Consider the following 6,000-nt stretch of genomic DNA (forward strand, 5'->3'; position numbering starts at 1 on the left):
CACCACAGGATACATGTCCCAACAAACCTGAGTATCTGTTGCACAAATTTCTATTGCATATAGCCCTGGTGCTGCAGGGCAGACAATATATGGGACCTCAAAACAGGAACTTCCAAGTTCCTTAAAATGAGCAGTAGTAATTAATATATATATTTTTACTCTTTTTAATATTATAAATTTACTTTCTATAGTAAAGTTGGCAAAATTTCTGAAAGCTCACAGCAAAGAAAGCCACTGAAATACCTAGGCACAAGGAACTCGTGTTCTCTGGGGTGCAGTTGTCCTCTCTCGCTGTTTGCTTAGCTGGTTTGCGGATTAGCACAGAGACAGAGCTCGATGCCGGTCCCTTTCTGAATCCAATTTCCGCTTTGTTTTGAAGTTCAGTGAGAAAGTGCCAGCTCAGAGCCTTCCCAGGTTGTCTCTAGCTTTTACCTGAAGAAGGAAGGCTCCCTTGTGCCCTCACCAGTACACACGTGTGAAGTTTAGAGTATTAGTTTATATATTTTTAGAAAGGATGTAAACTATTTCAAATAGAAATGGTTCCCAAGAGTTCGTATATAACCCGCAAGGATTCATATTCATCCCTAACCCACTAATCCTGCAGCTTTGATGGCTTAAAAGCCTACTACTTTAGAATTCTTTGTGTCTGTATCCCCAGCTGGTCCTTAATTGTTTCTGTCCTATATTTATGCGTACTCCAGATCATGTGTTGGTATACAATGTCTTTATCACAAATTGATTTAAATCTGTCCGGCTCCAACTCTTAGAATCCATCAGCATAAAGCAAAGCATTTATTTCCTGTCCATCACACGATAGTGCTGAAGCAGTCATGACTTCCAAGCTTCAAAACACATCAGCACATAAATTAGTAAGTGCAATTTATGAGAACAGACTCATAACAAGTACATTTCTAGCAGCATTGTATTAAACACGAATGTTTAAGTCAGGGCAGCTTGTCCCTCCAGATTGTCAGTCATTTTCAATCACAGTAGGAAGAAGTGAAGGCAATTTAAGTAAATATAGGAGTTTCTTTGTTTGAGCCTTTTGTTTTAACAAATGTTGCCAAGGTAGAAATTATGCCAACTGAAAATTGGTTAGGGTTTGCCAGTTTGCCTCGGCTGACCCCAAATCATAAGCTTCTAAGAGCACTGAAATAAAGAGAGAGACTATTGTTAACATTGCTGAGCTATGCAGAGGGTCCTAAAGAGACCTCTGTTATCTTTTATAAACACGAGGAAGATATAATCCAAGTGCCACAAGAGAGGCAGGTTATCTTCATTATGGGGATGAAGGAGTGAACATGTAACAGCCTGTAGGATTAATACTGCTCAAAATAAAAGTTACGGCGTACTTTTTGGTATAAGCACCCTGTTAGAACACGTTTTGCCTCAAGTTTAAAGCCCATTAATCTTGTGAAGAGCTGGAAATCTACAATCCATGTCATCTATCTGGCATGAAGCACGAACTGCTCAGCAAAGCTGCTGAAATTCTGATCTAGAATAAGCTTGTGAATGAGACATGGACAGCCTTAGCAGCTTGTTGCTTCTGGTAGCTGCCATCACTGACTGCTCTCCCCTTTTTTTGTCACTAGTCGTTGATTTGGCAGCGTGCAGTGTATTTTTTCTCTACTCACCTGCAAAGTTAGAGGTGCCATATGAAATAATACAGCAAAGGTTAAAGACAACGTGTTTGCCCTTTAAGAGAGATAAGCTACCAAATAATAAGGGCATTTTATCAACGTGCAGGCTTGGAGGCAGCTCAAAGCTGCTCTATAAAGGTTTCTCTGATCTTATCCCTGGCTGTGCACCCCGGTTTCCCAGCACCTGGGAGTTGCAGCCTGAAGCTGCGTGTGGGCAGCTCTGCAGCCTTTGCAAGTCCTCCTTGCACCCTTGGGACCCCGCTCCTGAATGTCTTGGACATCGTGTCCCCAATAGGGAATTGGAACACCTTTCTTATGAAGAAAGGCTGAAGGATTTGGGTCTCTTCAGTCCGGAAAAAAAGATGGCTGAGGGGGGACCTTATCAATGCTTATAAATACTTAAAGGGTGGGTGTCAGGAGGATGGGGCCAGGATCTTTTCAGTGGTGCCCGGGGACAGGACAAGAGGTAACGGGCACAAACTTGAGCATAGGAAGTTCCACCTAAACATGAGGAGGAACTTCTTTACTGTGTGGGTGGCAGAGCACTGGAACAGGCTGCCCAGAGAGGTGGTGGAGTCTCCATCTCTGGAGACATTCAAAACCCACCTGGACGTGTTCCTGTGCAACCTGCTCTAGGTGACCCTGCTCTGGCAGGGGGGTTTGGACTAGATGATCTCCAGAGGTCCCTTCCAACCCCACGATTCTGTGATTCTGTAATACCTCACATGCAAGAAAAACAAAGCGGATCAGAGAGCACCTGATGCACGGAGATACACAAATGTCCTGCGAATCTCTACCAGCCTCAAAGCGAGTCCAGGTCCCCAGCCTGGCCCTGGCTTATGATCCCTGCTGGGGACCTGCTGTCCATCCCACCTGCCAGACTCATTTCCACCCTTCCCTACCTGCCCTTAAGGCATCAGTGGTTTCTGTTCTGCCTGAAGACATCCCCAGCCCCCCCCACCCACAGCCCCAAGACGGGATGGCAAAGGTTGCCAGTCTGACCAGGCTCTCACCTAAAATTCAGAACAGCCAATAATCATTGGACCTGAGTCCGAACAAGGATACTGGTGACTTGCCAGGAAGGGTTAAAAAGGACCAAATACCAGCCTGCGCAAGACTGACTATTTAATACCCTCCTAACCAGGAACGCTTCTCCCAAAGACCCCTGTGCTGTGCAAAAGCAAGGCTGACCACACGGCAGCCCTCGCCTTTCAACTGCTCAACTCACCCCATTTCCACCCCAAGCACTGCTCCGCTCTGAGTTTCCTACAAAGCTACACTTTGAGAATGACACTGAGAACAGGATGCTCAGAAAAGTTCCATTTTTATTATATTATTATTATTGCACACAAAACCTAACAACTATTTGCATGGTAGATGGCTTACTATGCCTAGAAAACGCTGCAACATGCCAGTTTTCCCATATTCTGTTGTTAGTAAGTTCATTCTTGTCAGCACTCGTTTGCATGTTGCTGTGGGCCGTGAGCGGCACGCGTTGCTCTGCGCTGTGCTCTGCAGAATGAAACACCTTGGAGCGCGACCTCCCAGGTGCTCTCAGAAAAGCAAACAAAACAATTCAGGTCAAGACAAATCAGAGAAGGGAATCGATGGAAAAGGAGATGGAAAGCAGTCATTGATCCTAAAGCTCATACAATAACATTTGTAATAGCTTGACCCAGGTAACCAGGCAGACTGTTTTAACAACTTTTTTTCCTCTTTAAAGCTATTTAAATTTCACATGTATATTCACAAAGCACCCTATACAATTATTTTATTTCTTACTGTTGATAAAGTCTCTGAATTTTAAGACTATAGCGGGTTTGGGTTTTGTGGTATTTCCCCCCATTTTGTTATTTCAATACCAAGCGCCTTTGTTTTCACGTGTAGTTCAGTCCTTTCTATCAATTGCAGGTGAAAGCACAGCTGGAATTAGAAAAGGCCAAACCAGCAGATTATCAAAAGGTAAATAAATGTTCTCTACCAGAATAACATTTTACCTAGCACATCTAGCATTCAGCAAATCCATTTATGCATGCTGTTTGCAGGGGCTTACCTTCCTGTCAGAACAAATCAATAGCTCCCATCCCAAAAACTCAAGTGAGAAGTTAAAAAAAAAATAAATGGTTGAGCCAACTTTTCAAAAAGCCCACACCATACAGCAACAGGTGGCGACTGTTGGTTTTACTCTGCTGTTCACAAATAAAATATGATTGTGTACAACAAAATGAATTTTCATGCAGTAGAATTCAACTTATACTATAAAACTTGCAGAGTCAAAATCCTCTCTCATTTCTTTTTCTTCTGTCTGTATTTGTGTATACAGATACATGGATTTTACCAGGAAAACATCTTGAAACTAGAATATTTGGATGGAAAAAGATATTCAAATCATAAATTAAGCAGGAATCTTTTTGATCACTTACTTAAGAGGTAATAATTTACATTTTCAAATGCAATGATTTATTGAAGTAGCATGTGTTGAGACACTGCCAAGGAGCTGACTGCTTGCTCGAGTTCATATTTCAGCTTGTGAACACTCATGAATGAACCTTAGAATTTTTTCATTGCTACTTAGTACTGTCAATCTTTTAATTCTTCACAAAGTTCTCATTACTGGAAACACTTTTTGATTAATATCCCCAAGGCTTACAGTAAGTGAAAATCAGTATTTAGAAAAGCTAGTGAATGCAATCATCCCATTAAGGCATGATGGAAAAGCAGTGTTTTTCCTGTTTGTCCTTTGCTATCAGTTTGCTTATTGTAATAGCTCTTTTATCTCTGTCTGTATTTTATACTCACTATACTCTGTAGTGCTTTTGTACTCAATGGCGTCGGATAAATCAATACTTCTGATGTTTGTTCTTGCCTTGATATGTATTTGTAAATCCTATTACCATACAGATTGGAGATGAAAATACACACCAGAATTAGTCAAATTAATATTTTATTTGTTATATTTGCTTCTCATAGTGACTGACTTTTGCTTCTCATAAAGACCATATTTGGTCTTTAACCTTTATGATTGGTTAAATCGGTTAACTTGAAAGCATCCAGGACTCACTCCGAAAGCTCTTTTTACTGCAAATTAAAATATATTATACATATATTTACCCAGTATCTGGCCAGCTCTATTACAGGGAAGATGCTAATATGACACACTGAAGCACGCACTTCCCCATGTGCACCAGAAAAGTGACTCATTTTCAATGAAAATTCATCGTATCTACAGAAAGGCAGAATAATCAAGGTCTCTGCACAGCCTTCTGTAGAGACGCCCGGGGAGGCAGCGAGGCCCTCTTTTCCTTTCCAGAAGTCTCAGCTGGATCCTGCACAGAGGAACCACAGGAAACTGCAGGCTGGATCCATCCAAATTCTTCTTCTAAATCCTCTCATATGAAACTAGTGGAGAATAAAGAGAATACACTGAAGATTAAAAACATCAAACACCACTCTGTTACGGCAAGGGAAGGTTGCTGATAGGAAATTATCATTATGGAATGAAATTTAGGTCCAAGAAGATAAAAAAAAATTGTAAAACTGGAACTGCTCAAGGTCTTCTTCTCTCCTATAGATATTTTGCATGCGTATACGTTTAGTCACAACAGCTTGAGATTCTGTGTGTAAAAATGAATTCACAGATGACAGTGCCATGACTTACCCTAGAGAATTCTACAAGTTGAAAGCTCTAGCTTTGTAATTTATGTTTAATAATTTATCACATTAATAATATTTTAGATTTGGATTACTGAACATAAGCATGGAGATTATTTAAATTAATATTTAATTTTTATTCACCTTGCAAGAAGACAGAACATGTTTTTAATTGCCAACAATAAAAGGTATAAAAATTATCAGTAAAGAAAGTAATTAAGAAAGTGTTGTTACAAAGAATTCATGGGGTTTTTTTTATTTCCCCTACCAGAATGATTACTGTAATATGCAAAATTAATGTGAGAGTTGACTTTTTTAAAATGATAAAACAACCTTGTCATAGCAGCTTCAGCATTAAAAGCTGATGTCTCCAAAATATAATCAAGATATTTAACTAAATCAGCTTTAAAGACGTAATGATTTTCATTTGCACAGTTTCCTGCTAATTTATCAGCATTAGCACAAAACAACCTAGGTTGTTTTTCATACAGATAGTTATCATCTACTTTCCCATTTTCTTAAAATATCTCTCGTTTTACATGCTGTGGTTCTGCCGAAAATCTTGAGTTTCTTGAAGACCAGTCGAGCCCAGCTTCTAGCTATTTGCAATGCGGTAAATGTCATCTTGAATCTGATGCTTGGGTTAAAACACTGAAAAGTCTCTGAAATTCTTTTGTACATATCGTACTTTTGGGTTTTTGCCATGTAT

Source organism: Larus michahellis, chromosome 8, assembly GCF_964199755.1.
Source record: "Larus michahellis chromosome 8, bLarMic1.1, whole genome shotgun sequence".
Classification (NCBI taxonomy): Eukaryota; Metazoa; Chordata; class Aves; order Charadriiformes; family Laridae; genus Larus; species Larus michahellis.